Source organism: Molossus molossus, unplaced genomic scaffold (assembly GCF_014108415.1).
Source record: "Molossus molossus isolate mMolMol1 unplaced genomic scaffold, mMolMol1.p scaffold_m16_p_1, whole genome shotgun sequence".
In the NCBI taxonomy this organism is placed as follows: domain Eukaryota; kingdom Metazoa; phylum Chordata; class Mammalia; order Chiroptera; family Molossidae; genus Molossus; species Molossus molossus.
The window spans coordinates 122,025,291-122,045,012 of NW_023425344.1; the positions used below are offsets into that span (position 1 = coordinate 122,025,291).

Genomic DNA, 19,722 nt, shown 5'->3' on the forward strand with positions numbered 1-19,722 from the left:
TGTTTACAGAGCTTGGAGAGCTCTGGGAGGGCAGGAACAGGGTGGGGGCTTCCTTTCTATGCTCTGAGAAGTCTCTGTGGAGAATCCTAGGACTGAGAAATAATGGCTCTCAGACCTTTGGTTTTCTAGACCAGAGGAATCTATTGCAAACCTGCAGTCTGGGATAGTGTGAAACATGAGGACCTATGGGCTGTGAGCTTAGGACACAGCAGCTTCAGTCAGTGCCCTGGCATCCGACCCTGGCCTGCCTCTCATCACTGGGACCTTGGGCAGGTCCATTCTCTGTGGGTGGAACCTGCCTCGTGCTGGAGTGGTAGAGGGTGATGCCCATGCTATGTAATGTTGCACATGGAGTCAGTGCCCAACAATGGTGGCAGATGCAAAAGCCCCAGAATTGTGGGATTTTAGAATCATAGACTTTTGGGGTCCAGGGTTCTCTAATGTCAAAGAGGTTGGAAGGAACCTCTGAGCTCGTGGCTTAACCCCCATTCTAGAGGGGGCTTGCTCTTTCCCCAGGGCTATGATATTCTCATCTCTCCTCTGTTTGGCCTCATCCTTTCTGTGATCCTGTCTCATCATACCAGATACCTGTAGGTGAAGAGGTGTTGTGTCAGGGGATGGAGTGGGGTTCAGCTTTCTGGGTGACTTGAGCCCAGAGAAGGTTGCAGTCATCATTCAAGGGCTGAAGATGGGGACCAGCTGACCCCTTTGGGGCCCAGCCCCTGACTTGCTCAGGCAGGGGTGGAGAGTGACAGGTGTCTGGCCACTCTCTCTGGTCCTGGAAGGCAGCTTGCTAGTCCAGGCTGGCCCTCCAGCCTCCCGTGTCCCTGGCCCTGAATGGCTGAGCCCACTCTGGCTGGTCCAGAGCTAATGAAGGGCCTGCTACTGCTGAGTTGAGGAGGATAAATTGTTCCTGGAGAAGGGCCCTGGATCTCTAGTCGGAATCCACCCGTCCTAGTGTGTGGACTAGTCCCTGAGCCTCTCACAGCCTCACTTTCCCCATCTATAAATGGCAGCAATGATCTGACCCTCCAGGCATTGTCTAGCACTTGGAGGGAAAACATTGGTTTTAGGGGTGAGCCTGGGAAGAGGCCTCACAGGGTGTCCCACTTCAGTTGAAAGCACCACAGGTTATTTGTTTCTTGGTACTCAGGCCCAAGTCATATATTCTCCCCATCCTGGGAACCCCCATTGTAGGTGGTCCCTGGGAATAACCCAGCTTCCCGGGCTGGCATATTTGACCTACATCCTAGTCCGCCACTTACCACAGTGTGACTGCAGGCAAGTCACTAAACCTCTCTGGGCCTCAGTTTCTCCACCTGGGGCAGATCAGGGCCTCAGAATTAAACACATGCATGTTTGGCACATTTAGACAGTGAGCAGGTAAGGAAAAGCAGGTCTCATGTGAGGTGCCTGGCACATAGGAGGAATTAGATGGTGATAGCTACTTCAGGCTCCCTGGCCCCTCTTCCCAGGGACCATTTCTGCTCATGATGTGGGGTGGGGGTAGGGCACAAGGCAAGTGGATGATGGCTATCTAGCACTGTCAGGTATGAGTCGCCATTCACCAGGGGTGGGTGGGGGGGCTGAGGAACTGGCTCTTTTCCCTCATTCTCTTTCTGTGTCAATCCCCCTGCCTCCGTCCTGGGCTCTAGTTGGCTTTGACATTGCCAAGTATAATCTGGGGTAGAGCAGTGTGTGAAGGAGATTCTTCCCATGGGAATTTGCCCCTTTTGCCCCATTGCTGACTCTGGCCACACTATTGGCCAACAAACAGATCTCCCAGAGCGGAGCACCCACTGTGTGCTATGGGGAGGGAAGAAAGAGGCCCAAGTCACGGATGAGGCTGAGAGAGGCTTGGAAGGATCTTTGAAAGAGCAGCCTCAGGAGGACTTGAAGTGGATTATCTGGGTAGTAGAAGGAAGGACCCAGTACACAGGTGGCCCAGCTAGAGTAAAGGCCTGGAGGTGGGAATGGGCCAAGTGGGCTTTCCTCCTGTCAATGAGCTCTTGGCAGATTTCCACGCACTCCAACGCTGGGCCTCATCATGGTCCCTCTGGAAGTCTTTGCTGACTTTGTGCCAGCTTGTTTCCCTCTCTGGGTTCCTCCTTGCCATGGACAACCTCTGTTTCAGCCAGCATGAAGTGAAGTGGTTGTCAGCTCCTGGTTCAGCTCTGTGGCCTGAGCCTGGCCTGGGTCTGGCTGTAGCCAGAACTACATGCTAGGGTCCATAAATTGTCCCTGAGAGCAGTGGGAGCAGTGGAGGGCTCTTGGGAAGGGGAGGCCTGAATGAAAGCAGGGTTTATGGAGGAAGGACAGGCAGGAAGATACCTGCAGTGACAGGACTACAGCAGACAGAGAGAAATCCCTGGCAGAGGGGCCCTGCACCTATGCTCTGTTGCCCCACCCTTCTTCCCATGGCTGTAGAACCTCATCTGATCTGAGTGGGCAAGGAATTAAGGGTGTAGATCACCCTGGCGAGATGGGCATCAGTGTCCATTAAAGGTTGGATTGTGAATTTCTCTTTCTGCTGTCTTCTGTCAAGCCTGGCCCCAAGTGTGATAGGTGGGGAGCAAAGAGGGAGAGGCAGGACAGAGTTGGGGGGAGAGACCTTTATGCTCCCCCTACCCGCCGCCTGGTCCTTTCCTCCCTTCTCCAAGCCTGGACACTCGGACACTTGTGTTTTTGTCAGTGTCCCAGGCCACCCACCCCTCAGTGTCCCTATGAAGAAATTAGAGCTCTGCTTCCACAGACCTGATTCCCTTCCCTCTGGGCTCTTCCCACAATTTGTATTTGTTGCTTTATTTGATTCATGTGTAGCTGCCATGTTCACAGCCCTGTCCTCAGTGCCCAGGGCAGAAGAGGCACTCAATAACTATGCTAAATGAAAGACAGGAAAACTCAGTAGGTTGCTGGCTTGGGCAGACCCCTACCCTCAGGACACCCCCAACCAGGGAGAAGAGGAAGAGAAAGAGGAAGCTGAGTGTCTCCCTGTCTGCCCAGGGTGTCTTGCTTCTGTCCCATTGAGGGAGGGGAGGGGGCCCAGGTATGGGAACCCAGCAGGGGTAGAGGTAGGAGCTGGCCAGGAGGCTGGGGTGCTGGTGGGTAGGGGTGCATGGGACAATGAACACTAACTGGTTAGGGTAGGGGAGGAAGGTATTTAGGGCCAGAGGTGGCCACACTGGGGTGGGAATGGGATGGGGTAGGCAGGCACTGGTGTTACTTTGTCAAAAACCCTATAGTCCCCTGTCCTTCCCTGGGCCACTTGCCATTAGAGCAAACTCTTTTCTGTGGATTGTTTCTGTGTTTACTTTCCTGCTTCTATATAACTAGCTTATATGGCTGCTCCTTGATTTTCTGGTTTTAGACATTACCTCTTGACTTCTACAATGGAAGCTGAGAATTTAGCTCCATTTGACCCCATTCCCCACTCACATTTTTCGTTGGCTGAGCCTCCCAGCTGAGCTAGGTAGAATACGCCAAATACTTTTCCTTTCTTGACAGCTCTGCTTTCTCCGTTTACTAATTTTTCAGGGGTGGGGGTGGAATTGAGGGTGGTCCTTTTTTTTTTTTTTTGTTATCCTCACCTGAGGACATTTTTGCATTTATCATCAGATAGAGCAGGAGGGAGAGAGGGAGGTAGAGAGAGAGAGGAAGAAAGAGAAACATCGTTGTGAGAGAGACACAATGACTGGTCACCACCCACATGACCCCAACCGGGGCGGTGACAAACTGCAACTGAGGTACGTGCCCTTAGTGGGAACTGAACCCGGGTCTCTGGTCCACGGGCCAGTGCTCTAACCTCTGAGCCAAACTAGCCAGGGCAGTTCTTTTTTAATACCTATCACTAATTGAATTTCCAACTCTTGCCTAGTTGGGTGAATCTCCTCTGGACATAGGTAAACACATAAAGTCCTCTGTCAACTGGAAGGACTTCTCCTCTTTAGTCTTGTGGAAGAACTCTCTCCCTGAGCCTTCTGACCTGCTCAGTTCCGTTTCCCTAGAGGCCTGCTGTGCAGAGGCTCCCAGCCTCCCCCCTCCATTCCTCGGTGCCCCGTCACCTCTCTGCAACTCCTCAGCTGTGGCTACCCTGTGGCTGGTCTGCCTGGGCTGGTTCATGGGGAGCCCTGATGGCAGAGCCTTCTGGAGCTGAGTGGGAGAGGAAGGCTGGGTTGATACCTGAAATTCAACATATAAACTTTCACCTACTCCTTCAGTTTTCAGTATGGTCCTCAATCTCCATCAGGTCTGGTGTCTCCCAGTCTGCTTGATCCTCCCCAGAGGAAACACCACAAAACTCCAGTCTTCTCTGGGCTTAGCTGGAGATGGAAGCTCCTTGGGGATATACCTACTTCTTACACAGCCTTCCAACAAGCCCTTTATTTCTATGTCCAGAGCTACCCAGTGCCATCAGATACTGAACCTCTGGTGGGTTCTGCCAGGTAACAGAACCTGGACTTGGAACTTTGCTTTCTCAGCTCTGCCAAATCAATTACCATTCACCCATCTATTTTCCAGCTTCCAAAATTATGTTGCTGTTTCCTTTTCTTCCATTCTTCGCCCTTGAGGATTTATGGAAAAGAGTAAAGGTGAGAGCAAGTGTTCAGTCGGCCGCAGTTAATCTGTTCATCGGTGTTGATCCATTCTCCTGCTGGCTGCCACTTGCAGTGTTTCCCCTTCAGTCTTACAAACATGGCTGCTGCCAGCATTGCCCATCCTCCTTGTGTGTGTATTGTGGGGAGAGGGTCTCTTGGAATGGAATGGTGGTGGTAGGGTACATGTATCTTCAACTTTACAGGCCAAATTGTTTCTCCAAATGCTTTTGACAAGTTCTACTTCAACCAGCAATGTAGGAGAGGTCCTCCTGCTCCACAGTCCCAAGAACTCTTGGCATGATGACTTTTCAGATGTCTAGTATCTTAATGGGCACAGAATTGTATCCAAGAACTCGGCTGCACTGAGGCAAGTCTTATCATGTGTTGTGGCTCTTCAGGACTTTTTATTCTCCAGTAGCCTGTTCCTGTTCTTTGCCTTTTACAAAAAGTGATGATTAATCTTTTTCTTTCTTTTTTTTTTTTTTATCCTCACCCGAGGACATTTTTCCATTTTTTGTTCAGATAGAGTGGGAGGGAGAGAGAGGAAGAGAGAGAGAGAGAAACATCGATGTGAAGGGACACATCGAGTGGCTGCCACCCACACGACCAACCAGGGCCGGGGACAAACTGCAACCAAGGTACGTGCCCTTAGTGGGAACCGAACCCGGGTCTTTCAGTACCGCAGGCCGACGCTCCAACCGCTGCGCCAAACCGGCCAGGGCTGATTAATCTTTTTCTTATTGATTTGCAGAGTTTTTTTATATAGTGTGGAAACATTTTTTTTTTTTTGTCAGCTATATGTACTGCAGTTATATTCTTCTGGTCTGTCTATGGGTTTTCTTTTCCCTTTGTGATGGCTTTGTTTTAAGTTGTGGCAAATGGATTATTTAAACTGTAACAAAGTCAAATGTCTCACCTTTATAACTGATGCTTTTTATAGTTTGTTGGGAATGAGCATTTAAAAATTTTATCTCTCTCTCTCTCTCTCTCTCTCTCTCTCTCTCTATCATTTTCACTGAGAAACGTTGTCCTGATTTGCTCTTGGAATGGGCAGCGAGTTGACTGGCATCCAGGTGCACAAATGGTGGGAATGCCTGCAGTGGGAGCCAGGATCAGTAAGGCAATTCATGAACAACTGAAATATGGACAGTGCTCAAAGCTTCAAAGTGCTTGAGGGGAAAATGTTGTACTTCATCTTGGACACCATTCTAACAGGCCCCTTTATTTTCCTTTGGGGAACAGAGGTCTCCTGCTGTGGACCCATCACAGGGGACTGATTCCAGCTCAACTCCCTCAGGGGCCTCTGAGCTGTGAGTTGAGAAGGCCCGTGGTGGTGGTTAGTGTCCTGGGCATGTGAGAAGGAGCAAGCTGTCTTTTTGCATGGTGGGGGTCACTCATGTTGTTGTTGCTGGCAGTGGAGTGTTTGTGTCCCCAAAAGCTTGCTACTTGAAGGTGTGGGAGGGGCTTGGGGTCATAGAGCAGCGGTTCTGCCTCTTACCAGCTCTGTGGTTTTGAGCAGGGTTTAGAACTCCCAGAACCCCTCTCCTTCAGGACAGAATGGGAATAATGCGAACCCTGCCCTCAGGGAACTGGGAGGGTGAGTCAGATGATGCAGGTAAAATGTACCTGAAGCTGAAAAGGTTTTCTTAGATGGAAGGTCTGTTTCCTGCCACAGGGGTGGGGTTGCAGTGAGCACCCAGGAGCATGGCCCAGGCTTATGCTGCACAGGGTTGGTCAGTGAGGGGCAGGAAAAGCCTGGGGGGTGTGGTGGGACGGGGATCCTTGACCTTTATTTTCTTGTAAAAGGTCTTAGTTGAGAAACCCTGACCTTGGCCCAGTGAGTGGGCAGAGGGAAGAGGGGAAGAGTGAACTGTACACTCTCAAGCTGGAGAGTGGGTCCCGGGGAGGTGGGACTTGGGGAGGTGCTAGGATTGGGCAGGGTGAGGACCATCCCTCCTCTAGTCTCTGCTGACCTGTGTCACCTACCCCTCCTCTTTCCCAGAACTCACTGAGCCCTCCCACCTCTTGGCCAGGCTGGGCCTGAGGGGATAATTTTCCACCTGAACAAGGCTGGTGTGGCTGTATGCAAATCCACGTACTTTCATAAACTGCTTAATTAGGTGAATATTAATGAGACGTTTATTGTTGTGCCCGTGCATCCCACGGAAATGGAGATTGTGTTCCTCTTCCAACATCCTGTCTTAATTATAATTTGGGCTTAATTCTGTAGCTTTTGCCAACTGGGGCAGGGTGGAGTGAGGCTGCCTGCCTGGCAGGTGGGGGTGGATGGGCACCTCTCTTGCTGAGTGTTTCTTCCATACCTCCTCACCTTTGGTACTCTATTTGTCCTTAGACATCTTTTAAGTACCTAATATGTGCCAGGCAGGGTGCTGAAGCTGGTATTAGGGTGACAGAGAACAGTGAGACCCAGTTCATTCCCCAGGGAGCTCCCAGCACTTTGAGGAGGTAGCTTTGTGAGTAGATGTTACAGTGAAGGCCCCTGGGGCAGAGGTAGAGGCGTCCAGGGCTGCTTGGCAGGACCAGTGGTCCAGTGGAGGAATTGTTGCATCTCTGGAGTGATGGGTGAGGGAAGGCTTCTTGGAGGAGGGGCCCATGGATTGAGTGCTAGAAGTAGAAAGGTGTTCACAAGACAGAGAAGAGACCTGAGTTTAGGTGGAGGGACTTGCTTGGGAAAAGACCTGGTGGCTGGAGCCTTGTCCACTGTGTGGCTTCCCGCATGTGCTCTCCCACTCTAGGCTTGTTTCCCAGTCTGCAGTCTAGACCTCCTGGCTGTGAAGCACAGGAGGCTCAGAGGCTCCATGCAGAGAGCCTTGAACAGGGTACCTGCTCCTCTCAGGGTCTCATTCACTCCATCTGCATCCTCAGGGTCTGGTCAGGAATTGATGTGGGCCTATGGTGAGTGGGGTCCTAACCTAGAGAAGAAGGTGTTCAGGTCAGGCTTCCTGGAGAAGGCTTGCCCAAGGCCTGTTCCACTAGAGCTATGAGAATGTATCTTGCCCTTGCACTTGGGTCTTGGGCATAAGATGTGCTTGGTTGGTGTGTGCCATGGCCCCACATTCCATTCAGGCCTGACCAACACAGCCAAGGTCCTAAAAGACTGGCATACATTCACTGTCTTCACGTCATTGTCCTCTAGCTACCCCTCCACCGGCTTTGTCTTCACCCGGCAAGAGCCACCCAGTGCACCTCAGCCCTCTCCTTGAGTTCTTCCACCCCCAGTACCAGGAAGGCTCTGGATGTTCTGACCACAGCCAAGTCTGCCTAGGTGACTTTAAGGCTGGATCATCAAGTTTAGGGCTCAAAAAACTCAAGAGAGTGTAAAGCCCCATTTTACAGATGGGGGATATGAGAACAAGGAGGGTCAGGGTCTGGGGTCATACAGCCAGGATTTAGTAGCACAGCACTGCCTAGGACCAGGTCTCACGTGGCCTGTGGGACTTTTCTTGGGGAAACATGGGAAATGGAAGCAGAAGCCTGCTCCCTGAACAGTGCATAGCCAGGTCTCACTCCATCACTCACATCCACTTTATAGATGGAAAACTGAGGCTCAGAGAGGCTTTGTGCCAGGGATGGAAGCTGCAGAGATGGTGCATGTGACAGCGACTCAGTGAGCTCCTTTGGGTCATCTTCTTTGACACCACTCCCCTGGGAGGGATTCTTGGGCATAGGGGCTACAGGTAGCTAGTGAGGGGACTTGGCTCCATGACTCTGGGGCCAGGAAACTGCCCAGGCGTCCCCAGCCTGTGGTGCCCTTCCTTCCGAGAACTCCGTCAGTCAAAATCTCTCCTTCTAGCACTTAGTTGCAGTGAAGATTATTTACCTGTACTGTTCTATACCTGACCTGGGCCACATAAATGGTATTTCTAGAGTCTAGATATCTTAACTGCAAAGAGCACAATCATAGCGGAAAAAGTTTTTTGCTCATTATGTCTATTTGCACAATTACGAGTCATCCTTTTACATTGGTTATTACATCCCCAAATATGATAACAGAGGATGTCTGTCCAGGCTTTTGTGCTATTATCAAGAATGCTAAGACAGCCTTTGATCATGTGTGGTGTTGTGTTTGGGTTGGGCTGCTGTGGCCTGGTCCCTCACAGTTGGGGGGTGGGTCCTAGCACTGTCCCACTCCATGCACTGGAGCAAATGTTTGGTTTAATAGGATGGTGTGAACGAAAATTGGATACTTGTTAACAGCAGCAACAAAATAACAACATTTACAATAAATTCTGTGGTTTGTATGTTCCTGGATTGCTATGCCTTTTTAATTTTTTCAATATGTTTTTATTTATTTTTTTTAGAGAGAGAGATAGAAACATTGATGTTTCTACATCATTCGGTTGCCCCGTACTAGGGATTAAGCCTGCAAACTGGGCATGTGCCCTGACTGGGAATTGAAGCAGGACCTCTCAGTCCATGGGAAGATGCTCAATCCACTGAGCCACATAAGACAGGCTGGATTGCATTTCTTTTTTTTTTTATCCTCACCTGAGGATATTTTTCCATTTTTTTGTACAGATAGAGTGGGAGGGAGAGAGAGGAAGGGAGAGAGAGAAAGAAACATCGACGTGAAGGGACACATCGAGTGGCTGCCACCCGCACGACCAACCAGGGCCGGGGACAAACTGCAACCGAAGTACGTGCCCTTAGCGGGAACCGAACGCGGGTCTCTCCGGACCGCAGGCCGACGCTTTAACCGCTGAGCCAAACTGGCCAGGGCTGGATTGCATTTCTAAAATGAGTCTAGCTGTGAATCCTGTTACCCCCATTTCTTCCTGTGCTCTATTTCCCCAGCTTCAGCCAGGCTCAAGGGCTGGATACTGATTGAGAGATTTGGAACCTCAGCACTGGAGGCCCTTGGGTCTCAAACTCAAATGCTCCAGGGGCCAGGCTGGGAATGGAAATGAGTGAAGCAGACTGGGTGGGGACTGTGGGGACCCAGAGGGCCACTGTTATACCCCACTGATTATTATCCTGTGGAAATGCAGGCCCTGTGTGGCCAGGTCTGATTTTTCCAAGAGAAAGCAGAAACCCAGATTTTTATGTGATTTGTAAAAGTTGGCAACTGATTCTTATCTTTTAAAAAACACTGAGAAGGCCAACAAAACATTCTGTTGCCCAGTTTGCAATCCCTGTGTCTAGTCTACTCTCTTCTGTTACAGATAGGCACTGAGGCTCAGTGGGTATTGGGGTCACAGTGTGGGTCTGGGACACCCTGTTATGGCTGGCTCATTGCCTCTTTGACCCTATCTATATCCAGCCCGGACTGTACACTGTTCTCCTCCCCTGCCCTAGCAGTGACCTCCACCTCCATAGGGAGGGAGTTATCAGTATGCTTGAGTGACAGTAAAGAAACAGACTGCTATAGGGAAACAGGTGTGAGTCACAGGGAAACAGGTGTGAGTCACCACCAAGCTCCCATTTGAGGATGAAAAATAGCTGCCTCCTTAGAATTGTCACTCAGGCTTGCTTGGGGAGGTAGAGGGCCTCTGAGACTTGACAGTCACTTTCTCAGGTGTGGCTGCACTCCAGGCCTCATTGTGGATGGCCATTAGTTGGCACCAAGTGAGCAGTGGTGTCCTGCTCACTTGTATGCCAGCCTCCCTGAGGATGTGGCCAGGGGAGAGAATTGGTGTAGTTATGACTTTTAAAAGTAACACAGAAAGAGACTTCTGGTCAAGATGGCAGCGTAGGTAAACGTGGTATCGCATCCTCCCACAACCACATCAAAGTTACAACTAAACTACAAAACAACCATCATTCAAAACTGCCTGACATCAAGCTGAAAGGAAGTCCTACAACTACGGAATTAAAGAAGCAGCCACATCAAGACTGGTAGGAGGGGCGGAGGGGCTGGCTCCACACCCACGTGTGGCGGATAAAAACCAGGAGGCCACCTCGGCTGGGAAGGTCCTCCCTGAGGACTGAGGGGGTCCCCGTCTCAAACCAGGCACCCTGCTCAGGGTTCCAGTGCCAGGAAGAGAAGTCCCCATAACTTCTGGCTGGAAAAACCAGTGGGAACTGAGGCTCAGGGAAGCTGAGGTGACTGGAACCCCGGCAGTTCCTCTCAAAGGGCCCGCGCACAGACTTATCGGACTCACTCCCTCTAAGCTTGGAGGGGAGGCAGCTCAAGGGGTGCCAGAGACATACAGGGAAGAACTGAGCTGTTTGGCAGTGGAGCAAGGGCTGAAGAGGGGGCTTTCTCCAGGACAAACATTCTGACAGAGGCCTTTGTTCCTTTGGTGAGCCCTTCCCTGGAGTGGGAGACAGCTGCCATATCTGAGACTCCAGCAACCTGGCTCACACCAGTTGCCCCACCCTGGTGATTCTCTGGGTTGGGTTGGGTGAGGCCCCACCCCACCCAACTTTCAGGCCCACCCAAGCTGTTGCCACTTGCTTAACCATAGGATTGGCCTGTCTTGGATTCAGCTTCAGGTTTTCCTAAATTCAAACAAGCAGCATCTGGTCTCAGCTAGCCCCATACCTCTCATTAAGTAATACACAGAAACAAACACAGGGAGGCAGCCAAAATGAGGAGACAAAGAAACAGGTCCCAAATAAAAGAACAGAACAAAACCCCAGGAAAAGAACTAAGCGAAATGGAGTTAAGCAACCTAACAGATGCTGAGTTCAAAATACTGCTTATAAGGGTGCTCAATGAACTCAGTGAGAACATCAGTGAACTTAGTGAGGGCCTCAAGAGCACAAAAAAGGAACAGTCAGAAATGAAGGAGGCACTAACTGAAATAAAGAATAATTACACAGAGTCAATAGTAACATAGGTAAAGCCAAGAAGCAAACCATCGATTTGGAATATAAGGAAGCAAAAAACACCTAATCTGAACAGCTAAAAGAAAAAAGAATCCAAAAAAATGAGGATAGTGTAAGGAGCCTCTGGGATACCTTCAAGCATGCCAACATTTGCATCTTGGGGGTCCCAGAAGGAGAAGAGAGAGAACAAGAAATCGAAAACCTATTTGAAACAGTAATGGCAGAAAACTTCCCCAACTTGGTGAAGGAAACAGACATACAAGTCCAGGAAGCACAGAGAGTCCCAAACAAGATGAACCCCAAGAGGCCCACACCAAGACACATCATCATCAACATGCAAAAGGTTTAAGACAAAGAGGGAATCTTAAAAGCAGCAAGAGAAAAGCATTTAGTTACCTACAAGGGAGTTCCCATTAGGCTGTCAGCTGATTTCTCAAAAGAAACTTTGCAGGCCAGAAGGGAGTGGCAAGAAATATTCAGAGTGATGAAAAGCAAGAACCCACAACCAAGATTACTCTATCCCGCAAAGCTGTCATTTAGAATCAATGGCCATATAAAGAGTTTCCCAGACAAGAAAAAGTTAAAGGAGTTCATCACCACCAAACCATTATTATATGAAATGTTGAAGGGTCTTTTTGAAGAAAAAGAAAAATATATGAACAAACAAAATGACAATGAATACATATCTATCGACAATTGATTCTACAAATAAAATGAACAGGCAGAACAGAAACATTCTCATAGATACAGAGAACATTTTGTTGGTTGCCAGATGGGAGGGGGGTTGGGGGAATGGGTGAAAAAAGTGAAGGGATTAAGAAATCCAAATTGGTTGTTAGACTGACAAACCTCAATGGGAAGGGGGTTGTGGAGTGGGAAGAAATAAACCAAAGAACTTATATGCATAACCAATGGACACAGACTATAGTGTGGGAAAAAGCAGGAGGGGGGCGGGAGGGGGGCGGGAGTGGGGAGAAGGAAGTCAATGGGGGAAAATGAGGAACATCTGTAATACATTCAACAATAAAGATACAAAACAACAACAACAAAAAACCACAGGAACTTTTAAATAAAATGGCTGCATTCCCAATCAAGGTGTTTTACTAGGACACTCAATTAGAGCAAGATTTACAGAGGGCAGATGCCCCCTCAGAAGATGGCACCTTTTTTCCTAGTCACTGACTTTATCTTTCACTGTTTAGTGGGGTCTCCTGCTGTAGCTGAGTGTGAGATGAAAGCTTCTCTCAGCTTGGTGAACATTTACTGTGTGCCAGGCACTGGGCTTTGTGTTCTCATATATGGCCTCCCTCAATCTTTACAACCACCATGGGAACTGAAGTTGGTGTAACTGTGTATCACTCTGGGATGGGGGTGTGTGCACGATGAGTATGTGTGGGCAGTGCAGTGCTGGGCATGCTGCATAAGCGTGGAGGTATCCAGTGCCTTACATGGAGGACATACAGGTTGGAATAGGTGAGTGCAGTGTCATTCCTTTAAAGGGGCACTTTTGCAGCTGTCTTTCAAGGTAGTGTGTTGACATAAGTGTTCTTAAGTATATGGAGATTTTTTTTGAGCCCTATCCTTGAAAGATGGCGGCGGGCAGGACCAGAGGGAGGGTGAGTGTGTAGAGAGTGTGAGTGGACATGAAGGTGGACAACCAAACTCGTGCAGTGTTGACATGTGGAGGAGAAGGTTCCCATGCTGTGGACAGAGCAGCCAGCTACCGCGGTAAGCAGCTCTTCATGGTGCTTCTCCCTGCACCACAGGGAAGTCCCACCATTTTGGAAGATCCCAAAGAGGCAGTGGGAGTGGCTAGGGTCCAGCAACCTGAGCCACAAGTGCACCTGGCACCACTGGACCAGTGGACACTCTGTGTCAACACAGACCAGTTCACAGTAGTGGAGCTCCCAAGGTACTGGTCGCGGAAGCTGCGGACAGCCAGGAGCCCAGCATCATCCCCCACAGTGGCAACCCAATCAGAGTTGAGATATACCCCCAGCAACAGAGGCTGGGGAGCAGACATCCATCCCCAGGCAACAGAAACACAGACCAGCAACTGAGACCCAGCCCCAAAAACTAGAGCACAAGCTGAGCAGGAGTTGGGCCCCACGGGGCAGCAGCACTGCCCAGCCACCAGCGGCGGAACCTGGGGCTCCACAGAGGCCTGTGCAGTCCAGCAGCTCATAAGAGCAGTGGGAAGCCCGAGCCCGAGAGAAACTGGTGTGATCCAGCTGCCCGCCTGTGGGACCTGTGGGTGCTGGAACACCAGAGAGGCCTGTGCGACCCAACAGTGACTGTGCAATCTAGTTACTCACAGGGCCTGCGGAATGCTGAAGTACCAGAGAGGCCTGTGCGACTCAACAGCCCATAACATAGGCACAGAGCCGGGTCCCCAAAGGGACTGTGCGATCCAGTTACCCGCAGGACCTGCAGGGTGCGGGGGCACCAGAGAGGCCTGTACGACCCAGCTGCACACAAGATAGGCTTGGAGGGTGTGAAAATGGAGACAGAGTGAATGGAAGCTACACAGATGATCTCCCAGGACCAAATGGGAATTACAACTAAAATAAAGACAAATCCTTGGAAAAAACAACAACAGAAAAGCAGCTGGACAGGACCATATAACCAGGGACATTGGTAGGATCTGCTAAGGCAAGAGAGGGTGGCGAGCTGGGAGCCCACAGACAGCAGCATTATTAGCTGTGAGCAGTGCCCTTAGGGAATAAAGACCAAGCCAGCTCCACAGCGCAGAGAGCTAGGACAGAGCACTAAAATAGCCACAGCCACTCACCTGGGGGCCACAGCAGAGGGAGGGCAGACTGGGCTGGAACTCTGTGGGGACAACCGGAATTTGGAGGGCACTCAGTTTTTGCTGCGTTGTGGCCACAAAGGACAGTGACCAGTGTGCTCCTTCCCAGAGCTGTAGGGAAAAGCAGCAGCCCTACCTCGGAGATTCAGCCTTTCCCAGGTGAGGCAAAGAAATGCAAACTGAGGCTCATTAACAACCAGCGTCTATCCCACCCTCTGGAAATCCTCTTATGCAGAACACCAGGGCTACATTCCAAGGCATTGAGTAACTGCTAGCCTCCAGGAAACAGCTAGAGGATAACTGAGCCTTTCCTGGGCTTGCAAATCTACCCAGGAAAGTCAGATTTGACAGTGGTGTTTAATGTGGGCCCGCCCAGGCCCATCCAAACCCAGTAGAGGGAGCCACAAACAGCAGAACACCAACACCCACAGGGGAAATTTGGCAGGCTCCAAAACCCACTGAGATACCCAAAATGGTGAAACAAAGAAACAAATCCCAAATGAAAGAACAAGAGAACTCTATCGAAGATGAGATAAATGAAATGCACCTAAGCCAATGATCAGAGGTAGAGTTCAGAGCCATGATCCTGAGGAAGCTCAACAGCATGAGTAAGCACATGAACACCATGAGTAAAGATATAGAAACATTGAAAACCAACCCAGTGGAAATGAAGAATGACAGCAGAAACGAAGAACACGTTGGAAAGACTAACCAGCAGAGTAGAGGAAGCTGGGGACCGGATCAGTGAATTAGAAGACAGGGTAGAAAAAATCAACCAATCAGAAAACCAAAAGGAAAAAAACAATTACAAAACAGGAAGACAGCTTAAGAGAACTGTGGGACAACTGGAAACGTAATAACATTCGCATCATAGGAGTCCCTAAAGAGGAAGAAAATGGGCAAAGGTTAGAGAATATATTTGAAGAAATAGTGACAGAAAACTTTCCTAACTTGGTGAAGGAAGAAGGCATTCAAGTTCAAGAAGCACAGAGAGCCCCAAGTAAGAAGAACCCAAATAGGCCCACACCAAAACACATAGTAATTAAAATGCCAAAAATTGAGGACAAAGAGAGATCCTAAAGGCAGCAAGAGATAAGCAACAGGTTAACTACAAAGGAAACCCCATAAGGCTCTCAGCTGACTTCTCCACAGAAACACTACAGGCCAGAAGGGAATGGCATGAAGTAATCAAGGTCATGAAAAACAAGGATCTGAATCCAAGACTACTATATCCAGCAAGGCTATCATTCAAAATAGAAGGTCAAATAAAGAGCTTTCCAGACCAAAAAAGGCTAAGGGAATATATTAACACCAAACAAGCACTGCAAGATATGCTAAAAGGACTGCTGTAATTAGTAGAAGAAATAGAAAGAAAAATAGAACTACACTAAACAAAAATGGCAATAAATAAGTACATATCAATTATCACTTTAAATGTGAATGGTTTGAATGCTCCAATAAAAAGACACAGATTAGGCCCTGCCCTGTTTGGCTCAGCGGTTGGAGCGTTGGCCTGCAGTCCAGAGAGACCTTGGTTCGGTTCCTACTAAGGGCATGTGCCTCGGTTGCAGTTTGTCCCCGGTCCTGGTTAAGTCAAGCGGGTGGCGACCACTCGATGTATCCCTTTCGTGTAGATGTTTCTCTCTCTCTCTCTCTCTCTCTCTCTCTCTCTCCCTCCCTCCCTCCCTCCTACTCTATCTGAACAAAAAATAGAAAAATGTCCTCAGGTTAGGAAAAAAAAAAAAAAGACACAGATTAGCTGATTGGATAAGAAAGAATGACTCACATATATGTTGTTAACAAGAGACCCACCTCACAACAAAAGACTCACATAGGTTTTAAGTGAAGGGATGGAAAAAATCTTTCAAGCAAATGGAAAGAAAAAAAAAAAAGCTGGGATAGCAATAGTCATATCTGATAAAGTAGATTTCAAAATGAAGACCATAACTAGAGACAAAGAAGGCCACTGCATAATATTGAAGGGATCTATCCAACAGGAAGATATAACCTTGGCAAACATATATGCACCCAATATAGGAGCACCAACATATATTAAAAATCTTCTGGAGGACTTCAAAGGAGAAATCGACAGCAATACAATTATAGTAGGGGACTTCAACACCCCGCTGACATCACTGGATAGATCCTCTAGACAAATGATTAACAAGGAAACACAGACTCCAAATGAAGCGCCAAATCAAATGGATTTAATAGATATCCACAGAGAATTACACCCCAAAACTGCAGAATTTACATTCTTCTCAAGTGCACAGGGGACATTCTCAAAGATAGACCACATGTTAGGGCACGAACTAAGTCTCTTCAAGTTCAAGACGATTGAAATCATATTAAGCATCTTCTCAGATCATGATGGCATAAAACTAGAAATCAACTGCAACAAGAACATGCAAACACATTTCAAAACATGGAGGCTAAATACTATGTTATTGAACAATGAATGGGTTACCACTGAGATCAAGGAAGAAATAAAAAACTTCCTGGAAACCAATGAAAATGAAGTCACAGGACTTCCGGTCAACATAGCGGTGTAGGTAAATGCAGTATTGCGTCCTCCTACAACCACATCAAAGTTACAACTAAACTACAGAACAACCATCATTCAAAACCACCTGAAATCAAGTTGAATGGAAGTCCTACACCTATGAAATTAAAGAAGCAGCCACATCATGACTGGTAGGATGGGTGGAGGCATGATGGGCTGGCCCCACACCCATGTGTGGTAGATAAGATTTAGGAGGATAACAGTTCTGGAAAGGTCCTCCCTGATTACTGAGGGGTCCCCATCCCACACCAGGCATCCTGCTCAGGGTTCCAGTGCCAGGAAGAGAAGTCCTCATAACTTCTGGCTGGAAAAACAAGCAGGAACTGAGGCTCAGGGAAGCTGAGGTGGCTGGAGCCCCAGGCAAATCCTCTTAAAGGGCCCATGCAAGGACTTATCGGACTCACTCCTCTAAGCTTGGAGGGGAGGCAGCTCAAGGGGTGCCAGAGACATACAGGGAAGAACTGAGCTGTTTGGCATTGGGGCGAGGGCTGAAGAGGGGGCTTTCTCTGGGACAGACGGCTGTCAGAGGCCTTTGTTCCTTTGGTGAGCCCTTCCCTGGGGTGGCAAACAGCCGCCATATCTGGGACTCCAGCAACCTGGCTCACACCGTTTGCCCGGCCCTGGTGATTCCCTGAGGCCCCGCCCCACCCAACTTTCAGGCCCACTCAAGTTGTTGCCAGTTGGTTAACTATAGGATTGGCCTTTCTTGGATCCTGCTTCAGGTTTTCCTAAATTCTTTCAAACAAGCAGCATCTGGTCTTAGCTAGCCCCATACCTCTGGTTAAGTAATACACAGAAACAAACACAGAGAGGCAGCAAAAATGAGGAGACAAAGAAACAGGTCCCAAATGAAAGAACAGAACAAAACCCCAGGAAAAGAACTAAGCAAAATGGAGATAAGCAACCTTACAGATGCTGAGTTCAAAATACTGCTTATAAGGGTGCTCAATGAACTCAGTGAGAACATCAGTGAACTTAGTGAGGGCCTCAAGAGCACAAAAAAAGGACCAGTCAGAAATGAAGGAGGCACTAACTGAAATAAAGAATAATTACACAGAGTCAATAGTAAAGTAGGTAAAGCCAAGAAGCAAACCATCGATTTGGAATATAAGGAAGCAAAAAACACCCAATCTGAACAGCTAAAAGAAAAAAGAATCCAAAAAAATGAGGATAGTATAAGGAGCCTCTGGGATAACTTCAAGCATGCCAACATTTGCATCTTGGGGGTCCCAGAAGGAGAAGAGAGAGAACAAGAAATCGAAAACCTATTTGAAACAGTAATGGCAGAAAACTTCCCCAACTTGGTGAAGGAAACAGACATACAAGTCCAGGAAGCACAGAGAGTCCCAAACAAGATGAACCCCAAGAGGCCCACACCAAGACACATCATCATCAACATGCAAAAGGTTTAAGACAAAGAGGGAATCTTAAAAGCAGCAAGAGAAAAGCATTTAGTTACCTACAAGGGAGTTCCCATTAGGCTGTCAGCTGATTTCTCAAAAGAAACTTTGCAGGCCAGAAGGGAGTGGCAAGAAATATTCAGAGTGATGAGAAGCAAGAACCTACAACCAAGATTATTCTATCCTGCAAAGCTGTCATTTAGAATCGATGGCCATAAAACGAGTTTCGCAGACAAGGATAAGCTAAAGGAGTTCATCACCACCAAACCATTATTATATGAACTGTTGAAGGGTCTTCTTGAATAAAAAGATAAAAAATATGATCAGCCCTGGCCGGTTTGGCTCAGTGGTTAGAGCGTCGGCCTGCGGTCCTGAGAGACCCGGGTTCGGTTCCCGCTAAGAGCATGTACCTCGGTTGCAGTTTGTCCCCGGCCCTGGTCTGTTGTGCGGGTGGCAGCCACTCGATGTGTTCCTTTCACATCGATGTTTCTCTCTCTCTCTCTGTTCCTCTCTCTCCTTCCCACTCTACCTGAACAAAAAATGGAAAAATGTCCTCGGGTGAGGATAAAATATATATATATATATATATATATATATATATATGAACAAACGAAATGGCAATGAATACATAGCTATCAAAAATTGAATCTACAAACAAAATGAACAATCAGAATAGAAACATTCTCATAGATATAGAGAACATTTTGTTAGTTGCCAGATGGGAGGGGGGATGAGGAATGGGTGAAAAAGGTGAAGGGATTTAGAAGTACAAATGGGTTGCTAGAGTGACAAACCTTTAAGGGAAGGGGGGTTAGGGGGTGGGAAGAAATAAACCAAAGAACATATTCATATATGCATAACCAATGGACACAGACAACAGTGTGGGAAAAGGCAGGAGGGGTGTGGGAGGGGGGAGGAGGAGGTCAATGGGGGAAAATGAGGAACATGTGTAATATATTCAACAATAAAGATAAAAAAAAAGAAAATGAACACACAACAACACAAAATCTATGGGGTGCAGTGAAAGCAGGTCTGAGAGGAAGTTCATAGCACTACAGGCCTACCTCAAGAAGTAAGAAAAATTTCTAATAGACTATCTAACCTCACTACTTAAAGAACTAGAAAGCAAACGAAAAGAAAACCCCAGAGCAAGTATAAGGAAGGAAATAGTAAAGATCAGAGCAGAAATAAATGACATGGAGACCAAAAAACAATTCAAAGGATCAATGAAACAAAGAGCTCTTCTTTGGAAAGATAAACAAGATCGATGGACCCTTAGCTAGACTCACCAAGAAACAGAGAGAACCCAAATACACAAAATCAGAAATGAAAGAGGAGAAATAATAACTGACACCACAGAAATACAAAGGATCGTTAACAAATATTATGAACAATTATACGGCAACAAATTTGACAATATAAGTGAAATGGACAAAGTTCTGGAAACTATGTGTCTCCCAAAACTGAACCAGGGAGAGATAGAAAACGTGATCAGACCAATAACAACAAAAGAAATTGAAGATGTAATCAAGACTCTCCCAGCAAACAAAATCCCACGCCTGG

The 19,722-nt window shown here is 48.0% G+C and overlaps 1 long non-coding RNA gene across 3 annotated transcripts in view; it reads left to right on the forward strand.

Annotated features, from left to right (window-relative positions):
- The window catches only part of LOC118638748, a 106,840-nt gene that overhangs the window by 29,716 nt on the left and 57,402 nt on the right, over positions 1-19,722 (forward strand). Inside the window, exons 6-7 of one of the 3 annotated variants that reach the window (XR_004961127.1) lie at positions 4,519-4,589; positions 4,846-4,997. This is a non-coding gene — a long non-coding RNA (uncharacterized LOC118638748). Of the gene's footprint in view, positions 1-4,518; positions 4,590-4,798; positions 4,998-19,722 lie in introns of those variants that run through there. The other 2 variants (XR_004961126.1, XR_004961128.1) reach the window with 2 other exon arrangements.